Consider the following 21,165-nt stretch of genomic DNA (forward strand, 5'->3'; position numbering starts at 1 on the left):
ATATTCCATTAAGTTCTTGTTATTTGGCGTAAACATATTGACCTAAAATGCTGTATGGTTTTAAAACTGAGAGGTTTACATAGGATCAAACTTATATAACGTAGTAGTAAACAAATATTACAATAACTGTATCATTTTCATTTTATTTTTAAATGGAATTTGTGACGGAATAAAGGGTAAAGTAGATAAAGTTGTGAAGATTGAAATGTTTGACTTTTAGCCTTTAGCAGCCATTATAGAAATGTATAAAATATATAGTTTGTTATTAATATGGACATTTTTTTTTATCATTACAGATTCCTGTGAATCGAAAATTGAGTCAAATATCGAACGTAAGTATTTAAGAATTGTTTTAAAAGTTGTAAAGTTGGTAAATTATTGAGAATGTAATAATTTATAATACAAGTACAATGAAACCTCTCTATACTGTACAGTAAATATATTTATATACAATTATAAATGATTTATTAGGTATTTTTTGTATTAATACATTGGCATAAAAATGTTATAACATGTATAAGTTATTTTTTATTATTTATAAATTAATCGTTGTATTTATATACTTAAATTATACCTTTCTATATTAAATAGTAAATACCTATGTAATTGTTTGTATGTATCAAAATTAAAATATGTACATAGGTAGTAATATAAATTTAAAATTAATGAAATAACTTAAAATGTCTGTTATTTTAAAAGCTAATTAGATTTTATTTTTAATTTTAATACTAGGGTAAATTATTTAATTATTTTTGTTTTTTAACAATTTTTACTGTCATTCATAATTGATACGGAAAAGGTTTCAAACCAAATACTTGTTTTTGTCAAAATCAATTTGTTTGATTACACTGAAAATCCAATTACATTTTGTTTACCAATTCAATTTAGAAAGGATTATCGAAGACATAATCAAAATTTGAATATAAAAAATCGTATTTTTTCATTACTAACACGAGTCTTTTTGTCAAAATATTAGATGTACAATTTGAATATAAATTAAATAGATATAAAATAATATATTTAGTCCTTTGTAAGCTACGAAACTCAATGAATCTATTGAAGCTAACTAAGTATGGAATAAAAAAGGTATATATTCCTTATGTCGAGTAAAATACTGCAGCTTTGTGAAAATTCGACTGAAACTGATATGTAAATATGTGAAGTACTCAAGTACGTGGACCTTATGAAAATGCTGGAGGGTGGTATTTGCCTAGTTTTGTTTACTTTGGTATGATTATGTTGTACTGTTAATATAGATTTGAAAGAAATTTATTTTTTGTCTTAATAAGTATCCTTAAGAGGATGTCGGGGCACCATTTGTTTTCTCTGTCTGACCAAAGCATCATAGACAATTTATGTTTGGCACAACCAACCCTGTATTGTCACTTTTAATATTATAGTGAATTCACTTACCGTCAAACTTAAATCTAAGAACTTTAACTATATACCTACATTAGGGTTTTTATAATATTTTAATTTTTAGACAATTTATAAACATTTTTAAATTGTAATAATTTAGACACTCATAACTTATATAAAAATAAAAATATCATAAAATAGCCAACAAAAAGATACTTACAGGTAATGTTCTTAACTTAATTTTTGATAATAGATAAATTCACTCTAATATTAAAAGTGACACAAGTTTGATTCTGTTTAACATGCATTTGCTATTTTGGGCCTGGGTCAAATAGTGCGATGATATCCTCTAAACTCTAAAGAGAATTTTAATTCAATATAAAATAATCAACAATATCATTCGTGCATAGCAAATATATATGCCCCAGTATATAACTCACCAATATTCCTGTGTAAAATACATAAATCACCCGCCGCAGCGAAGAAAGTCGTATCCCTGTTTTCACAATTTTTTTTTTGCAATTTGTCATAACTGTTTTCGTGTAGTTCCTGCGAAACTTATAGTAGCATAAAACAATCAAAGACGTTCTATAAAATAAAATGCAGTTACTACCGTCTTCGTGGGAACTACACAAAAAAAGTTATGACTTGAAAAAAAAAAATTGTGAAAACAGAAATAAAAATGCTTCTTTGCTGCGGCGGGCGAAATAATGACAATAATTTATTGTAATGATAATAATAGTTCATTTTGTATTTTATAAAAATGGGTTTTCAGGTCAGAGTTCAGTTTTTAAAAGTGTTCATGCGATTAATAATATAAAATTATTTTAAATTAAAACAATTAAATACTATTTATTTAGACATCTAAAATACAATATTCCCACGATGTGATGAACTTTTAAATAATGTAACATATTATTTTTACTTATTTTTGAATATAAATTTGTCTACTTACAGTTATTTTATATAGATTTTGTAGTGTAGAACGAACTAAATATATTTTTTTCTATCTTATACAAATGATGATATGTATTTGGCATTTTATTTTTATTTATTTTTTTTTAATTTAACGTAACTCATCTAACTTATATTTTAGTCAATGGTTATAATATGAGTACGATTGTTGGATATTTTTAGTATAAAGGGTGAAAATACATTAGAGAGGAAAAGTTTTTTTGAGAACAATTGTATGATTGTATAATTTAGTTTGAGTCTGTTTATTATTTAACATAATTAAATTTAACATAATATGGACGTGATACCTTTTTTGATCGACCATGCGGATGCAATTTGATAAGTAGGTAAAGGAGATACCAATGAAGAATAATGTAATATTGTGTTGTATAGGAAAGAAAACTTATCTTGGTATTGAGATCGATACAATTTTTGGCAATTTCTACAAATGAAAAATGGTCTGTGTATAATTTCTTATGTTAAATTTAATATTAATACTAGGTATATAATGTTTTATTGTTTTATAAACGATAAAATGGGTTACTGACTTCTAGTGCCTCTCCAGTGTTATTTTCTCTCCACTTCTGTATAATATAATGAAAGGAAAAGTCGTTAGTATGAACGCCATAGAGTTTTTAATAAAAGAAAACTTTTCACTCTTAATTTCCGGAAAAAAAATGCCATTTCCCTAAAGATGCGTTGAATTGAGTGTATAATAACTCGGTAACAGTTTTCACTATGTAAATATAAAAGTATAACTTTTTGCAGAGATAGAGTGAAATAAAATAAGGGAATGAATTTCAGTAAAAATTAAAAGTCGATTACTACCGTGTCTGCCAGTAGATTTAACAGTCTATGATGAAGATATTGTTGGAATAATTTAGACGATACACAAAATGTCCCTTCTTATTTAATACTCATTAAATTTAAAAAATAATATAGGATATAGATGTATAAAATCGTACGCTTTTATTATAATCTGATATGCACCTTGTACTTACCTACCCTGGATATAACATCTTTATTTTACAGAGTTACTGACACTTGTTGAATCCTTCGTGTCATTAATAAACGAAAATTTCAAAACGTTTTTTGTTTTCATTATATTTATAATTGAATTAATTTAACATAGACGGTAAAGTGTCTTCGTATAACGATATAACAGTATTTGGCCTTAAAAACGAAGTATACTTCGTGTTTACTAATGGAGTGAGATAAATATTTTAAATTATAATGTTATATTAATATGGCTGGAAGAACAAGTACATGTTACACATAAAGTAGTTTATATAATATTATGCTGGCATAATATTCTATTAAAAAGTTTATGGTAAAACAACTCAAGGTTGGACCCACGGACACTCATATTATAATAATAATAATAATAATAATAATTGTAAGATATTTTAGTCTCATATAATAAAACAGCTATTATACAACGGGGCATAAGAAATTATTATAATATCTTAATGTTTTACGATTGTGATTTTATTTATCTTATGCTATTCGATGAAGACATTTTCCCATAGATCAGATTTTGTAAATTGTAAATCGTTTCATACCAGTATTTTTTTTTCTGTATTTCTACATTTATAACTTTGTCATCTTCGTACAATTATTTACTTAATAGTTTGTGTCTTAAAATTAATTATTGAAATTATTATCTTACTCCAATATTTAAGATTCAAGAATTAACTAATATAACTACAAATTATTATTCTAAAATATTATATGTATTTTGTATTGGTAAAATGTATATAAAACAATTATAATCTGGTTATTGTAATGAGCTCAATAGAACCTAATAATATTTTTTACATAAGCAAAAAAAATTCCAAATACTTTTAAACATTTTCCAGGTGTATGTACATGATATTAACTTAGCGATAAAGTTTTTAGTAGAAACGAAATATAAAAATAAACAGATGTGAATTATGGTAGTAATTTTTGGAGTATTTTACTGTCTTAACTTTTGTTTATAAAACTGGTTAAATTAATACAAAAAGTAGATACTTCTGGACCGAACATAAATGAGGGTACCGAACTTATCTCACTTCTCTAAGCTTGGCGCAAGCCGTTATTTAAAACAAGGAGGTACGATAAGCTTTTAAATTCAAAAACGATTTAGATTTATTCAAAATGTATATTGTATTTGCTTTTTCACCAGTAGTTAAACATTTTTACGATAATGCATAGAAAATGCATGCACTAAAGTTCATATTGCATTTTACATTTTTGAGTAAATAATATATACTTACTAAGGTACCTAGGTACATATTATTATGAAATCTAATGTTATAAACTTATAATTAAAGCTGTGAATTTTATTTTCAATAAAACCTTTGAAATGTCTTTGAAATATTTAAAAATAAATTACAAATAAAATGTCAAACAATGTATAGTAATAAAATTGAATTTGGTGTTACATCGTTCAAACATTCTGTTAGGCCTGCTACGTTTTACAATAAGCTAAAAAACAATAAGCTTCAGATTCACAGCTCTAGTTATTACTATTGTCTGGAATTATTATACATAACAAAAATATACTCCATAAGGATTGATTATTATAATATACCTTTATTATTTATTGCGTTCGGTAGCATTCGGTCTCGTCTGTAGTCATCATCCGAGTTAACTTAATTGGCTTGGAAACACACACACACACACACACACACACACGCACATGCTTATTTCCAATATACGAGATTGGATCCTCCCACCGAACATGGGGACAAGTCGTAAACATTTGTGGCCGAGAAAATCGTAAACCGTTCGGTTAATTAACACAAATTTCGGGCCAGGTGAATGTTGTCCCGCCTTTGTAGACCAAAACTTGGGCGTATAGGAATGCGAGCCAAGCAGTTTGTAGGGAAACTGCTACCGTATACGGCAGGATGAAATGGCGAACGGATCATTACAAGGGTTCAAAGGCACACCGAATTTGTGCTTATCGATTCAAATAGTAAACTTGAAATTTTCACAGTAGACATTTTTTCCTAGTATAAATACGTACTATCGTGTGATTCGACGCTGATGTATTTCCGTATAGGTTATATCGTGCGTATGTATACGTTATGATATTATATTATTATTATTTTGCAAATTTATCATGCGTAAGTGAAGTATATAAATCATCGCATAAATATTATTTAATAAAATCGGTAGTCTATAGACTCCATGTTTCACTATATACAGATCAAAGCGAATATTTCGATGACGTATTATAGCGTGGGAATGTGGGATAAGTGTAGGTATATGATATGTGTATGCACATATTATTATGTATTTAAATTGTTGCTAGTCCAGTCAAGAAAAATAAGTAATAATTCTATTTTTAAAAAGGACTTCTTACACAATCAAAAACTATAAATATCATATAAAAAATTGAGTTTTTGAATAGATAATATAGTTAAACAAACTTTAAAATTCTGTTCCTGTAAAATCACACAAATTTCAGTTATCTCACATATGCGCTACGCCACCAATTTAGTGTTTCGATATCGATATTAGTATTATCAATATATTCAATATACATTAAATACCTATACATAAAAATTCTCCACGTCATATAAAAAACAATGATTATATTTTTAATCAAGTCTTTAGGACAACAATATAATATAGAGATGAACATATTATTGTACTGTGATCAATGATCAGTACCATATTTTATTGTACGTGTGAAAATAATTTTAATGTTTTTTCAACGTACAGTATTTTTCAGTGAACGTCTATGTTATTCAATATTAAACAAACATATTACAGTTTACTAGCTCTGTGTGTTTAAAATTTAAAAGCATGAATCGGTGATTATTAAATGGGCAAAGAGATTAACGGTTTCCTATCTCGTACGCGCTCGTTTAAACTTTAAACGCTTACAGTTCATAAACTATTTATTTAATATTAGATGTAAGTATCTCCTACGCCACATATTAACACCAATATTTACAGAAATATATATATTTTTTTTCTAATGATTGTGTTACCTCCTTAAAGAATCAGTAAATTTTTTTTAGTTTTTATATTTTATAACAGTGCGAACAATTTTAAACATAATATAATAAAATATAGAATTTTAAGGGTACCCGAGTGTAAGATTTGAAAAACTACAGAAAGAAAATATTATAAAATATGTTATGAATATTTGAAAATCTAAACAAATAGCTTGTTCTATAGTCCGATACTCAGACTACCTTTCATATCTCATAATTAAATTAAAATATTTTTAATCGCCAGAATGCCAGATACGTAAATGCAATTATTGTACCTTATAGCTCTTCATATCATATCTTATATTAATATTTTAAGTCAATATCATTTTTAAGAGGTGTTACAAATGTGTGATTTCCTCCTCATGTAAATATACATAGTCAACTGTTTGTAAATTATCAATATTACTTATTGTACATACTGTATAGCTTGTAATTTTTCAAATAAAGCCAACTATTTTCAAAAAAAAAAATTAAAAAATATTCTGAAATAATAATAAGTGATTCATTTAAAAACTATCGAAAATTATCATATTATATAGTATGTTTATATTTCATATTATATAATATGATTATTTGGTTTTATAAATGTAAATATTTTTGATATACTCATGTAACAAGTGGTTTTTATTTAGTATATTTAAGTAAAACGTGTATACTATTTTTTTAAAGAAAACTCTTTTTCGTTATACTTATTACTTGGAGGTCAAATAACTCAATGTTTCATATACCAATAGTTATCATAATATTTCTTAAGCATTTAATTACACGTTTGCTATTTTATTGTTTTTAATATTATTATACAATATAGATATGCAAACTATCTAAAATAACACTAAAATTATTATTTTCATAAAATAAATATTTGTTGCCTTGGGTGAATTTATACAGAAACAATAAAACTTAATTTGAATGTATTTCAATAGTTGAATCTTGTAACACTTAAGTTTAATTTTAAAATGCACAAATAACAAATTTAATTGTTTAACATAATAATTTTTAAATTAACATTTTATAATCTGTATCAAAATATACAAGATTACATTGGAAATACTCGACTAATTTGTATTAAATTAAATTTATTCTAATTTATTCCTGAACGAGTTATTTATTATTAATTTATTCACTATGATACTATTTTCAAACAGTTTTAAATCTTTGTAAAATTTAGATTTTATGTTAAATAAAGGACAGTAAAATATTATATTTCAGGAATTGAATAAATTGTTGACTGTTACTATAATACTACTTGATGCTAGTATGCTACTATAACCTATTTTAGAAAATGTATTCATCAATTAATAATAATATTAATTTCTAAATTCCCCTTCTCAAGGAGGACCGTCCATTGTTATGGACGGATTAGAATTAGAGCTTTTGTAAAGTTACATTACATATATGGTCCAAGCAAATCACATTAGGATTTTACTTTCAATAATATTTCTATCAGATTTAATCCGTTTGGACGGCCATTGCTCATACATCACAATTTGGGGGTTCTATCTTTATAACAAGGTGGGCTCATGTTTCAATGATAGGATTATTGTATTCCTAAAAGGAGAATATCAAGTGTTTCGATATAATTCTGAACAAGAGGTACAAATAAGTAATATTTATTTATTATATTCTTTATTTTATAAAACTTATTTTGTATAAGATATAATTATATAAATGTCATAACTTATATAACATAGTGGTTCAATTTATATTTAAATCTTAAATTAATTTCAGTGTTAACCAAATCATTTTCTGTAGCATACAATGTTCCAATATTTTTATCTGGATATTAAGCTTGATACAAATACTACTTTTGAGATGCTATTCTTGGACATATCCAGTACCTGGTTTCCTTGAAATTTCTTAAGGACTGAGTAAACTAAGTAAGACATCCAGCATATTTTATTAAATTATATAAATGTAATATTTGGGCATATTTTTAGCCATATTGATTTGTTTTTAAATAATTTTTGACCACATTAGATTATTTTTAATAATGTTTAACTCGGTTGTAATTTATTTAAAATAATAATAATTACTAATTTAAATCCAGATACTTTCAGTCAACTGTATAGAGTGTTTTGTAATGATAATATGAAATAATAGACTTGAACTTCCCAAGAATCGTTATGTATATAATAATTTTATAAGCGTTTAATGTCCTCACACTTATTGTATAATCTTGAAAATTTGTCATTTAAAATAAATAAATGAATATGCATTTAAAATATACAGTGATAATATATTATTATGGTACACCATACATTTTATGGTTTGAACGGGGATTAAATGTTTGCAAGAGATTATTAGTCTTTCAGTTATTTACTTTAACTTAAAAACATCGTGTTTCTCATAAGCTTGGCAGAAGTGTTTAGAATGCAAAATTATTGCAGATGAAATAATTTTATAATTATTCATGTCTTAGCGTAATGGCAAAGTATTTTCTGAACTAATTCATAAAATATAGAAACTATGTCGACCACAATTTTATCTTTTGCACTGTCTCTATATAATATAAACCTAATATTGGATGTCTGTAAAATGTCAAATGTCAACAATTAAATAATAATTAAATAATAATATTAATAAACATAATTACTATCAAATGTCTTATAGGTTTAAGTTTTATCTATTTTCAGTGTCATGTCCAGATTTGCGTGTACGTGTGTGTGTTGAGTACCTATGGGGTTTAAAGTTAATTTTTGACAAATTTTATTAAAAAATTATTTATTAATTTATTTTTACATTATTTAAACATTTTTATATACAATTTGTCAAAACCCTGCCACCTCCCACCCATAAGATACACTATCGATTTTACTAGACTTATTTTAGTTATTTTGAAACCAAATATCATTCAATATAATAACGTTTACACAATACATTTCAAGCAGTGGAAACTGTTTTTTTTTTTTTTTATTTGCAACCTAAAAAAAAAACGATACTTTAATGCTTATTATGACATAATTACTTTATAAATCACTTAAGTTAGTCTTAATATACCTCATAATTTATCGTTATATTATTAATAAGTATGTTTTAAACCTTTAAATGGTCTTGTTAAGCAATAGATAAATGATTATATAAAAAGTAATAATGTATGTACAATGTACATATGAATCGAAGAAAAAATTCTTACAAGGCCAGTCGTAAATTTTAAACATGATGCAGTGTTAATAGTAAAATATTATTGATCTATCTACAATTATTCTTATTATTGTATTTAATATTATATAATTTAATTACCTATCATTACAGTATTATTTTTAAGGTCTACCATAATTTGTTACTGATTCAGTTTTTTTAATAGCCATCAAACGTTTCATTATATTAATTTAGTTTGTATGCTAAGTCATTAGTGCGGAGATCGTCGAAATCAGTTCATTTATGTATATTTAAAAAAAATGTTATGTCCGTCAGTGAGTATTTTCAGTTAAATAAAATCTGTCTACTGTTTAACCCAAAACGGTGTACTGCAAATAGTTTATGATTCTCTGGCCCTCAGTTCACAATGTTTCATCATCTACCCTCTTAATTATATTTTACTATACAAGAAAATTAATATAACTAAAAACAACAGCCACGAACTATATATATGTCTTCAACTGACTGATACTATTTCTAGTCAACGAACATAATAGGTCTAGGCAAATTGAACTTTCGTATGCTCTCTATAAACAACCCGAGTTAACCCAATGTTGATTATATTTTCATGTATTGCTGTTGAATGGTTCATTTTTTTTTTAAAACCGAATTGCATTTTTAAAATTTAGGCTTTAATCAGTATACCATCTTAACGTATAATTTAGTCTATTACTTTTTAGTTCAGTTTCGATCCCCTTGCGTAATATAGGTATAGACTATAAGTCAAAACCACAATTTCATCAGGCGTCCTAGTGAATTATAAGTCCTTAAATTGGACTAGAAACTTTAGACAAGTGAAGTTTAGTTTGTTGTCATGTGACTAAAACATTTCATATTATAATTATACGTTGTTATGATCTGTAAATTATAAGCTGATGTAACTTTAATTATTTAGTATATAAGTTATAATAATGCATTTATGTCATTTTTCATTGCGTTTTGTCAACATTTCGATATTATGTAATTTGTTTTATACAATGGTTAAATACACAAAAAACATAAAAATGTTGGTTGAATACATTTGAAGTAAAAATGATTTAATGTGAAAAATATTTTATAAACAAATTCTTTCTTATGACCTATTACGTTTTTAGTTTTCTATTTTGTCGATGATTATAAAATATTATCAACATTTTATAGTGATAATTTAAAACGATGGTAATTGGTAATACTCCTCACTCTTAAGAGTCATTAAGAAGTTTAAAAATAATATGTGGAAACTCTTAATGGGTAACTAATGTTGTACATGCTATCTAGAACAAAGAGGATAATCATCGTATTTTAGAAGAGAATATGCGTACGATTAACTCAAACTGAAAATTCACATTTCTCGTTCAAGAGGGGAACATAATATGACTACCATCTGCTGAATAATGTATGAGAGATATACTCTTCGCATGGTATGAACGAGGATTGTAATTTATTGATAAAAAAAACTCCGTTTATAGTAAGCACCAAAGACCAAAAGTAATTTAGGATTATACCATTTTTTTTTAAAATAAAAATACAATAATTAAATATTAATAATGCAATTCTAATTTGTATGGTTGTAATTCCAATATAAAATAGCAATCTGAACAAATCAGTATAATTATACACACTAAACAATGAAAAGAAATAATTGTTATTGTAATTGTATCACATATATTTTAATTTGGACAATAGTTTTGCTTGAAAAAATATAATATATATAATAATATATTTTTTGCTACCTATGTATAATATATAATTTACAATAAATTATACAATGTGTCTGTATGAAACTATATACAAGAATAATGTATGATAGTTATTACAATGTCTATACAATATACGAGGGACGTCCAGGGAGTAAGGTTACAAAGGCCGTATAGGACTATTTATGTTTTTCAAAGTTTTCCCCACTGGTAGGTAAAGAGATTCCTAAGGGTCAAAACGAATCATCAAACGCTTCAGTTCGTTACGAAATGTCTTCACAACAGCCTAACGCGTCAAACAATTATTCGTCCTTCGATCACTCCTAATACCACAGGTGTGAGATACGCTCTGTTACTCTTTAATGATAATATGAAAGTGAAGGTGAATCTTTTATTGACTTAATTATGACTGGTGAGTGAGTGGTGACGAAATTTGGGTGTTCATCTGAGTAACTAAGGGTTAACTAAACTGAGTAAAAAAGGCAGCCTTTACAGTGGCACCATACCTATTTACCAACAACCAAAGAATTCAAAGTACATTTTTCAGTGAGGAAGATCACGGCATCTATCTTTTGGGACTGGAAACGGATATAATTGGTCGATTTTTATGTCTAAAGGAACCACCATAAATGCTGTGAGACATTCAAAAAGTTGAAAAAAATAATCAAAGACAAAAGGTGAGGAATGCAAACTCGTGGTGTGTCACTCCTTCATGACAACGCTAAACCTCATACCACCTGTCTTATTCAGGACCTGATTGTTTCATTAAGGTGTGAATTGTGACTCACGAACCCTACTCCCCGGATCTGGCACCATCAGATAATCATCTTTTTAATAAATTAAAGGAGTTTTTGGGTGGACAACAATTTTTACATGACGAGGAGGTCCAGGATGCTCTCAAAAATGGCTTCGGGGGGTGGAACGAAAAGTATACGACAAGGGTTGAGAAATATTGGTCCATAGACTTCAAAAATGTATTGACCTCAATGACATGATAGTTTATTATGGGATAATTAATAATTCGTATTTTTATGACAAACACGTACCTAATTTATTTTAAGATTTGTAAAACTAGCGTAATCATAATATCGAAGATTATATAAAACTAGATGGCGCACTTCCTATTCAAGCAATGCAATAATTATCAAAAAATAGAAAAAAAATCAAAACGGGCTCAAACCATCATCACCACTAATAGAGAAAGACAGTTTTCATAAAAACTATTGACTATACTATAATATAATTAACTAAACATCACTGATATTTAGCACTCTCGCTAAATTCCTATCCGTTGTCATATTATTTGATACAATTATTATAGTAAAGCCATTGTACAATAATGGCGTATTCCTCGTATTTTATCCTACTGCACTGATGTAGGTTCGAGTTATCAATAAAATATAAATGCAGAAGTCTAGCATCTCGTTTTATATAATCCTTGATTACAGTATATTACATTTACTGGATCATGGTTTAAATTATTAAATCAAACTTCTATAATACCTACTAACTTCGAACCTCTTTTTTTATATTGTGGTTTTTATAAAAATGAATAATTTTCATAACTCATTGTTCTTCAAAATATAGCTTCATACTTAATTATAAATAATAATCAACGTGAATATACTGATTACAGACTACTGTTCCAATAGGTTTTCGTATTATTATACGTCTGGAATGCAGACAATAGGAAAGTGTAGAGCATTATCTAATACCTGTCGACAAACATTTCCTTATTGTTTTCGTATAATCCCGAGAAACTCAAGCAGACACGTTAGGTTGTTTATTGTTACAGTTCAGTGGTATACTCGTGATGTGAATACATGACCTGTCATCAAATGAAATAATGTACCCTTCTAATAGTTGATATTGTTTTGTCTCGTGCCAATACCTGGTATTATATTATTATAATGAACATTAGGCATTAAGTGGAAAACTACAATTATATACAGGTACACTTTATCCCCCATCTATTATTCATACCTAGTACATATATGCTTATCATTGCCAAAAGTAAATGTACAACGGTAAATTGTATTATTTATATTATGAACATAGTGTAGGAATAATTGAATATGTTGAACTAATCTGATACGTAGTACCTACTTGAAAATTGAGAGCTAGAAACCTATTGAAAAAATTTCAGTTCCAGATTTTATGTACCGGCTTTAAATTTTTTCGATTTTGGTTTCAATTTTTCAAAACCGGTATTAGGAAATTTCGGTTTTGGTTTCGATTTTGTATACTGGTTTCCAATTTTTTTTCGGTTTCGGTTTCAAATTATAATACAGTTTATACCAGTTTTTAAAATTGGTTTTGAAACTAGTTTCAATAGTCTTGCTTAAAATGTTTGTAAACCCACGCGCTGAATTTATTTTGTCAAAATCATTGAAATTCGCAAATTAATTTTAGTTAAATCTACATGAAATATTCGATTTGAAGACATTATTCAGCTTGACAGTTATAATACAAAATTAATGATATTATAATTACTGACATTTAAAAAAAATTAAAATAATAATTTTCATGGGCGTTTAAAAATAAAATATTTGACAAAATTGTATATTTAAACAAAAATATCGATTATTTTCACTAAACTATTCATATTGTTAAAAAAAAAAAAAAAAACAATAAAATATTGAGAACAACAATTTGCAATATACCACTATTCTTGATTTATAAAATATTTAAGACTATTTTTATCTTATTTATGCCATTAATGGTACAACTCATCCTCAAGAATAATAATTATACTGTATGTGAATTTCTAAAATTCGGTAATATTGCTAGTCAAATTAGTTTAAATCTAACAAAATAAAAAAATAAATCACCAATAATCATAAAATATTTCACAAATTAACAACGATTTTTTATTTTCGTTATCGAATAATATTTACAATGAATAATGTATTTAATAAAAATACTGGACACCCCTCCTTTTAAAAACCCACTACAGAGCATAACAATATTAATATTATTTTGTACCTACTGTGAAAAAATTAGGTAACTCCACCAGCTCGCGGTCAGTCTTTAAGACTTAATCGACCGTGACCATTCAACCGATGTCCAGGTGCAAACCCTTTCTATGTTAAATCCCTTAGCCTCACAGCACCGTCTGATTATTGTTTAATGTTTCCATCGTAATATACTTTATTGACTGCTATTCTATACAAATAATTCAATTATATTATTATATCACCAAGCAGAATATTTTAACAAATTGAAGTTGGATTGTATTGTAACAACGACCTTTTGATGTTTTGATAATATTTATTACATTAAGTTATTTTTAAAATCTATTTCACATTTAATTACATTTTAATAATAAAATGTATGCAAATTATTACAAAACCATAAGGGACTTATATTTTTTAATTAAAATTTTTCTTTATTTTTAAAATTGAATATATTGTTATGGTGCAGCTTTCAGGTACCTACTTATTTATTGGAATATTTAATTTCAATTCGTTGACTCATATTATATCCTTTCAATATATTTAATCGCAAAAAAATTGCAATTTCCTATCTTTGTATATCACCTCGCTCGAATAACGCATAATTACTTTTTATAAAAGCACTTAAATAAAAAGGCTAAATTATACAGTATTACAGCGTGATTCACTGAGCACGTTACCCATTTTATTCTTTAATGATGAATTTATTCAGACTCTGATTGCTGGAAATTTATTTATTTTTTTTTTTAATGAAAACCATCTTTTTTCTCAGTAAATTGTTAATTAGATATCCATTTCATTTTTTTTTCATCTAAACTATCTAAATCAAAATTCAAACGAGTTATAAATAAATAACATATTTCCGAGTGCACGGATTATCATTACCATTTTATAGAGTATTCTGTAGTGGTATAATTTTCTTTTTTGTTTACCGGTATTTTTTTACCAATTATTAAAATTGTTAATTCATAGATTTTAATAAATGTTTTGGAGAAACCAAATAAAAGTTCAGGCGAATAATTTCTGAATTTTAAACCCTAAGACGTAACAATAATAGTACTTAAATATATCTATAAATACATATTATATAAAAATACATTTACGTTTCGATTAGGTATTTAGATTTGGAAACTACAAAACCGATTAGAACTAAATTGTGTGTTTATTTGTTATAGCTTCGTTTGTCGAGAAATATAGCAATCTATAAGGTGCTAGGTGGCTCACACATACATTTTTTTTTAGCTCACGAAAATTGAAAGTGTTTTTGTTTATAAAACAAAAAGTGGCCATTGGTTGCGAAAATAAAAAAATTTTAAAAATAGACCGTATGATTATAACTTATAGACTTGAAAACTATTCGACTGATTTCTACGAACATTTCAGAGATACTTATCACACCAAAGTTTAATGAATAGCTTGAACCACGTCCAATGACCATCTAGGTCAAATTATCTCACAAAGCAAGGCACACCAATTCACTTATTATCTGGTGTACACTAAAATAGAAATACAATAATATAGAGCTGTATTTTATATTTATTCATTTATTCCCGGACACTGGGTGGAGTCGAGCAATAGGTACAGCTTATTATATATGAGATAAATGTAATATTTGGTCAATAGTACCTACTCGGTAAACTGGGATATATTTTTAGAAATAACAATAATAATCAAATTATCATAGATATCAAATTATAATATTCTAAACATTTATTATGAGCTGTTTTCTTTAGTCCTTAAATATTAATGATTCAAAAACTACTATTTAAAAGTATATCATTGAAATTTTTAAAAGAAAGAAATTATCGTCACAGGCCCAGTGTTGTGCTTTAGATAAATTTATCTAGATAAAAACATCATATCTTTATCTTATCTAGATAAAAAATAAAATTGACATCTAATTTTCATCTAGATAATTCACAAAATGCATAGCTAATAATTAGTAATAACTATTTTAGAATATTATCATTCAATATAAAATAGATAACTTAATACGAAATCTCATTTGTATTACTTGCAAAAATTATTAATTATGAATAATGCACAGATTTAAACTTTTTTCACATTCTATTATATTATGTTTTTATTAAATTGTAATTTTTGAAATAACAATAAACTAAACATTATTATTATTATTATTATTTAAATATAATATATATTATTCATATATTCTGTACTAAAACTATGGAATATAGCATTTATGTAATATACCAGTAAAAAGGGAAATGGTTACTTTGTACTCATATAGTTATATGATATTCAAAATTTCTTTAAATTTACTAAATAATTTAATAAATATTTATTAGGCTTAAACTTTAAAGTTTAAATGTATAACTATTTAATAAGAATTACAATAACACCACAGTTTTTACAGTACAAATTAAGTAAATTTGATACGTCAATTATTAGAGCCTGGGTCTTAAGTTTTCACCAAGTGTACGCAATTTTATGTTTGATGGGAGTGAAAATAAAGACTTCATTAAATACAGATGCGTATCACAAAATAACTTTTTTTGCATTATTCAGAATCTTTTTTATATGTTACCAACTTATCTTTAGCATGCTTGGAATATTGTCTAATTACGTAAATATTGTAATAAAAATACAAATTTATTTTAATTTTCAATTATTAGTATAAATTTAAATTTGGAGGTAATACCTTATATAAATATCTAGATAACAATTATTTTATCTATCTATATCTAGATAAATTCAATTTCTACAGTATTTATCTATATCTAGATAATATTTTTTTTATCTAAGCACAACACTGGTCATAGCGGTTTACAGTAAAAAAAAATGCTGCTTTTCATTTGAAAAAAAAAATAATTGTTTATCATCACAAGACACCGTTTGAGTTGCATAAGTTTTTAAATATAATAATTTGGTCTTTGAGATAAAAGTTTCAAAACTCCCAATTTGTATAAGTCCCTTATAAAGGAAAAATGGAGGTGAGCATACTTGGTGTACCACTTTGTATAATATAATATATTGTACCTACGTTTATTATATAGTTATTATTTAAGAATAAGATGAATATCGTACAAATAAAATGATTTTTTTTTTTTTTTTTAAATTAATTATCCCGCGGCAACTTAGGCCATTGGGAGGAGGGGTGGAACAGTAGGTTTTTGACGGTAGGGGTGTGTTACACGTGGGTGTATTTTGGCAGAATTTTCGAATGGGGCACCCGTAGGTATCTGCCATGCCCCGGAGTTAGGGGGGATGGCGGCACTTGTTCTTCGGACACCGTGACTTTCCCGGAGAAAAATGCCACCCAGTGACCGGGGATCGAACCCGTGACTGCGAGCACCGCAGCCGACGCGTTGACCGCTCGGCCACCTCGTCCCCCAAAATGATTTAATAATTCGTTTAGCGGTAGGTATTGTGTTTATGATAATGCCTATTTTTTTTCAAAAATAAAACAAACAGTTGCTGCTTTTTCTTCGACTCTGGGACTCATTGTACTTTTAAATGTTGTAAACTGTGTTTTATGTCTTTGAACATAGTCAAATGTGTAAACAATATTTTCATTAAAAATTAAGTAATACCTGTTCTCGGAAGTTGTTATATTATGAGGGCAGTGCATAACATATTTTTATATATTTTTTTTCTCTGTCTTATTCTAATCTTACCTTATCTTTTTTAATACACCACATTTATTCCGGATGAAAACATTTTATAGAGCTGGCGGCAAGATAATAACAACTATTCAAGTGTCACGATATTTCTTCGTTAAAACAAAAAAAAAATTATACAAAAACGTTAAAGTATTTTATTCTAAACGTATCTTAACTGCGATGTTACAAGGTAGGACATCCATCAAGTGGGACTCGAGTTGAATGAATAAAAATCCAAAAGAAAATATATATTTACATACAAATAATACACATTATAATAATACTATTCTTTGGAAATAAAGGAATAAGTCCTACTTCTATTCAGGAATATTGTGTTTTACTTTTTAGGCGAATCAGCATTTGCAAGCATCGATGATTAGGTCCACTGAATCAATATTAGAATTTAGATTGATATCGATGGAACTCTGTTTATTAAGACATTCATAGATATTTTCAATTATGAAGCAAAGTGTTTATTGCATTTCCATCGAATATTTTTATGTCGATTAAATACTATAATACAACAGTCTTATAAACACAGCTACATTTTGTTTAAAGCAATATTTTTACGGTCTCTCTGTATGAAAAATGCAAAAACAAAAACGTTAAACATATTTTTATTCTCTCTCAATAATTTTTCCTTTGCAATATCCTCGTTTACATGGACGATAATATTAAATATCGATTTTTATCTTTGAAATGTTAATAACTGTATACATTTATTACATATTTTTGTAGTTATTTTCTTTACGCCATAGTAACAGTCAAATGTATTACTCGATCACTCTTTAAAATATTGATGTACATTATAATTTATGACAAAAAAAATAGGCGATACAAAATTACCAATATATAATATGTTATGTATACCTATTAAATTAAATTTTAATTTATTCTTATGTAGCTATAAACACTCGAAGTGATCACTAAACCTTTCTACAGAAAACCACTCGGAGTAAAAACTTATGTCATGTAAACCAGTTCACAGTAAATTTATCTTCGAGTAAAAAATAAATATTTAAAAAATATGTATAATTGTTGCAGGGTTAATTAATTGAAATTAATACGAGTTCCGGCATTGCAGTATATTTTATTATGCGCAGTGTTTATTTTTCAACAAAACCGGATGAGATAAAGTAAATTAAACAAGGGATTTTTAACATTATCATTAATTAAATAATTATATACGAGGTGAAGTTATAAAAAAAAATATGTAAATATATACAATCGAAAATCAGTTTAATAATTTTGCCCAAAAACTCGAATAAGGCTTTTATTTTTTTATTTATTTAAAACTTTTCACGTGAGGGTCGTTTTCAAATAAAAGGTTTCGTTTCCGTCTATGATACCATAAAACATGTCAATGAAGTAGTAAATCACAAAATCCAATCGTTTATAAGTTGATTTATTTTCGTTGGACATTTTTACAACAAAGGGTTTTTTTTAATACTTTTTATTTTTTCGTTTTTAACGAATATTATCAATCAGTTACTTCGGAACTATTTGAATGCACTCTGCACACAAATCACAATAATTTCTCCTAGTTTTCTCTTCACTTATATTTATATTCACTAGTTTAATCTGCCATGAGTTGCTTCGTTGATTGTCTACTGCAGTTGATACAATACAAGTTGCCATCAAACTGTTGTATTGAAATACTTGAAATTAATAATAAAACGATTACGATACTGTACCTACACAATATTATCTGGTAGATACATATTATTATGTGTATGTATGCGAATGTAAAATAAATATAACCGATTTACAGAAGAAAACAAATTGGACAAATGACGTTAATGTTATTCGGTGCGATGTAGTACGATAATAGTGATAAATAAAGTTTTTTAACAGTTTTTAATATTAGTGACTTGCGAACATTAAATACTTTACGATCTGTAATAATGTTTTACGACAAACATGTAACGACTCGTTACACGAATTAAAATCTTATCTTTGTACGTTTGGATAGAACCAGGATTAGTTTTATTACACTTCTAATATAATACCCACAGGATAGTGTATAGGTATGTATACTATCATTCTATTATAAGCATACTTGGCATGTTGCACGTTACAATAATAACGAAAAACTGGTGGATTTAAAGCGTTTCTATAGTTTTCCAAAATAAATATTAGCACAAGCAAAGTAAATATTCTCGATAGACAAACATTTTTTTCCTGTACATTTATAAATCTTGTAGGTATGGAATTATAAGTGACAAAAGATTTAAGTGTATTTAATATTGTTTTGTCATTGGTCCTTCACAAACTTCATATTTTTATAAATTCACATTGTGTGACTTATTATTATGTTATACAAAAAAAAAAAAAAATGTTTAAGTGGTATTTTTTTAATTTATCTTTTATAGATATTTTTTTCCAATAAATAAAATATATTAAACAATTGTTTAAAAAATAATAAATCCTACATATTTTAAAATTATTAATTAAAAAAAATTTTAAACATGGTTTGAAGATTTCATTTTTAAGATATTAAGATATTTCAGATTTCTATATACTTTGCTTTATCTCAACCATTTTCAAAACAGAACGTTATATTATCATGGTGATTACCTATATTACTTACAATCCTTTTTTTTTATAACAATGGGATGTTCTCAATTATTATAGACTGTACGACACGCAAAGTTTTTTGTCGTTTACTCCCTCTTTTGTTAATAATTAAACGGAATTTTGTATTTAATCACTTTCCGTTCACATGAACTCTGCTGACGAAGGTTTTGTGGTTAAGATTATTCAGAAAATATTTATATAACACGATGTAAATCATACCCATGTAAAGCACGTGTTATGTTTTGATTAATTTACTTAAAATCCTTTTGAAAGAATGCTTGGTTGTGTGAAAAACCTACACTCGGTTCTATTTGACATTTTATCTGATATTATAAATATGATTTGTAAAGTCTTAAATATCACGTTTCTCGTTAAACAAAATTATTCAGTAAAATATTAAGATTCGTATATTTTCGAGCTAGGTAAATAAAAAGATTAAATCATGTATGTATTCTCAAATAATTCATGTGTTTTTTTTTTTTAATGTATTTAAAACATTTTTAAACCAATGATAGATGTATTTAATGTATAAATATAAATATTATTATTATATACAGAAATACTTGAATAAATTTATTTACATTGCTTTATTATTGTCAAATTAATTTGTTATAAGTTATATGTTAGTTACATATTTCGTTAAAACACATGGTGCATGAGTTAGGTGGTTTCAATGTATTATAACTGTGGATAATACCAAACGTACTAGTATAAGAAACTTTTAGGGAGCTTAGAATAGTTAATTGATAATATTTGAATTCGTCAATGGTGTAAAGTAATGCTATTCGTGAAAACATCAAAAGTGTTTCATTTTATAATACTTCAAATGTTTGTCCACTAGCTTAACATCTATTTTAGTTGTATTGCATAGGTGCATTTCAAATTAAATATAAAC

The 21,165-nt window shown here is 26.4% G+C and overlaps 1 protein-coding gene across 1 annotated transcript in view; it reads left to right on the top strand.

Annotated features, from left to right (window-relative positions):
- The first annotated feature begins 84 nt into the window (after positions 1-84).
- Positions 85-21,165, top strand: part of LOC100570667 (acid sphingomyelinase-like phosphodiesterase 3b) — a 75,875-nt gene continuing 54,794 nt past the window's right edge. The window contains exon 1 of the mRNA XM_003246206.4: positions 85-332. The gene's annotated coding sequence lies outside the window, so the exon portion shown is untranslated. The remainder of the gene's footprint in view (positions 333-21,165) is intronic.

Source organism: Acyrthosiphon pisum, chromosome A2 (genome assembly GCF_005508785.2).
Source record: "Acyrthosiphon pisum isolate AL4f chromosome A2, pea_aphid_22Mar2018_4r6ur, whole genome shotgun sequence".
NCBI lineage: Eukaryota > Metazoa > Arthropoda > Insecta > Hemiptera > Aphididae > Acyrthosiphon > Acyrthosiphon pisum.